Genomic DNA, 2,837 nt, shown 5'->3' on the forward strand with positions numbered 1-2,837 from the left:
TGCACATGGGAATAGGTGTTTAGATACTGAACTGAAAAAAAGAAAATAAACACAAGAGCCGACTGGTTCTGATTCTCTCTGCTGGAGGATGAGAGCAGAAGCTTGAATCAACAGAACCAAATATATCTTTTGTACCAAAAGGGCTGCATTCAAGCCCAGGCCCTGGCCAGCTGCTGTTCATAGTGTCACTGGATTCCCCATGCCACGGTTTTCCTGTGTGCAATCAGTAGTCGACATCAAAAGCTCCGAAAGAAAGGAGCATTTTTCAAGCACTATTAGCTATCTCTCTGGGATCAGCTGTAAGTGTAACATAAGTGGGATCTTTATTACATCAATTCCTTCTTGCAGTCTCATGCATCTTTCTGCAGGAAAACATGCTGCCAAGAGCCAAGTGTGCAGGCTTTTCAGCTTGGTTGTCTGTTAAAGGACACTCCCTGAAATGCATATGCTATTGCAGAAGTGTCCTTCTCCAGGGAAGAGCCTGAACATGGTTTGGAGCTGAAGTGCTTTTTTTAGTCGTGTGTACAAAGGAGGCAAGATGTTAATGAACTTGCTTCTCGCAGGAAAGTTGTCCTGATAATTTCTTTGGAGGGCCTCTGGAAAGCCAGCCCCTAACAAGTCACCATAGGCCGTCCTTCGCTTGTTTCCCATACAGCACAGGGCTTTTGAATTTGAGTGTGAGAGGAAAAACATTTTCTTTGGTATGTATGAAATTCTAATTGCTACCAGAAGCAAGGTAGCTATATAATTGCCAAAACCCAAACAAGATAATTTGGAAGGTACTTTAATTAGAGTTTGTTTTGCATTGTGTCTTCTTGTGAAACTGAAAACATCAACCACTGAAAACTCTCTGTAGATAAGCTTTCCTTGCATTTTGTTAATGTGTTTCACTAAAGATTCTTATAGATCAGCATTGTAGGTTCAATACCCAGAAGGATAACTTGGTTAATTTGGTGCCTGTAAGGGAGGTGGACATAAACTAGGAAAATAACAGGTAAAAATGCTTAAGCTTAAAGATTATCAGTAGATTGTTGATTAAGAAAATTTTGGAACTTTATAGGAAAGCTCTGGAGTTATTTTACCAGATAGAGGTTAGATGAGGCTTAAAATTTCAACTCAAGATAACCCCACCTCATGTACTAGGGATAAATACAGGTTCCATGACCTGTGGCCCCACAAACTGTCCAAGCCACACAACTGCCACCCACATTCAGAGGGCCTGGTTTGGTCATGGACTGGCTTTTAAGAGCTCATTCCCTATGGAGGAATACCTTGCTCGGCTTAGATACAGAAGGGAAGAGCTTTGTCCTGCCTCAAGTGATCTGACAGACTTTGTAGACTCCACCATGAGAGGTCTCACCCTCTCTGAGGAATGTATGGGGAGTCGGGTGGGGGGAAATTGGGGGGAGGCAAGAGGAGGGAAGGGAAAGGAAACTGGGATTGATAAGTCAAATAAAAAAGATTGTTTTTAAAAAAATTAAATTAAATTAAAAATAAAGATAATCCTGCCTCTCTGGAAAAGCAAACTGAATTCTTTTGTATTGCCTAAGTAATTGGGTGGAGGAAAGAGTAAATACCATATTAGAACTAAATAGCCTGCTGTTCTCATGTGAGTCACTTTACCTGAGTACAGCAAATGTTCACGTCAATTGCTGAACTGGAAGTAGGAAGAACCAAATGAGTAAGCATTTGGAGAAGGTACAATGCAATTCGCATTGCCTGAAGCTCCTCTGTTCTCAAATTGCCCACATTCTAACAAACTATAATGGCCAAGTTAGCAGCCCTCTCTGTAGTATATCCTGAGTTGCTGACCCCTCCCTGTAGCGTATCCTTTGTTGTTATGCGGCTTTTGAGTTTCTCCGAAAAGGCTATTGTATCACTTCCTCTGATCAAAGAATGGACAGAAGCATCCAGGTGTCAGTTTGAGACCTACAGGTTTCCTCTTGTTCTTCTGTGACTCTTCCATCCTGTTAGGAGGATGTGTCTAGCGATGAGACACACATAGCTGAGCCTCCCTAACATGGCCCCACCCAGATCAGCCAACCACCAGCCAACCACAGCCTTGTAAGTGTAATACAGCGGGCCTAGTAAACCACATCTAGGAGGGGTTGTGAAGCAGCAGTAGTTAACTCCTGTAACGCATATTTCTGATCTTCACTTCCCCTGGCGAAATCTGTAAATACCTAAAATAGAGGGCCCGTTTAACTTCAATAATGGAGAACATATTATCAAACTATTACCTCAATGACAGATTATTTCTCTATGATACATCAAAAACAATTCACTAGAAATCTGAATTGGGCTCTGCTAGGTTCAGGTCTGCAGAGTGGTATACAAAGTAATTCGCCCTGTCCAGACACTGGTATTTGGACTCTAGTAACTGAAAAACTGGAAAGACAACTGCAAAGGCCACTCAAGCAGGAAATGGCAAACTTTCTCTTTTTGAGGTCCACTTTCCGAAAGTCAGATTTTGTGATGTCTTTCTCTTTATTTGAATGCTGAAAATGGGCCAAGGACTCGATCTTGGTGACTCACATTCAGGAAGTTTCTCTGGTCTTGATTTCCTATGGAGGTGCCTGGTCTGACCTGGATGGCTGACTCGTGGAGGAATGGAAAGCTCCCCGTGACTGGGAGCCTCTCAGCATGGATGGATGGTGGAGAGCATGTGTCCTGGGCTGAAATCGGATGGTGAGCTGTACAGTCAGTTGGTGAACTCAGAAGAGTAGAACCTGGAGACGGGCACTGTCAGGCTAGACACAAAGGCTGTAGTCCCCAAGAATAGAGCCACTTGGTAAAGTACAAAGGGCTACAGTGTAACAAAGAGAGATCAAAAGGAA

This window comes from Arvicola amphibius, chromosome X (genome assembly GCF_903992535.2).
Source record: "Arvicola amphibius chromosome X, mArvAmp1.2, whole genome shotgun sequence".
Classification (NCBI taxonomy): domain Eukaryota; kingdom Metazoa; phylum Chordata; class Mammalia; order Rodentia; family Cricetidae; genus Arvicola; species Arvicola amphibius.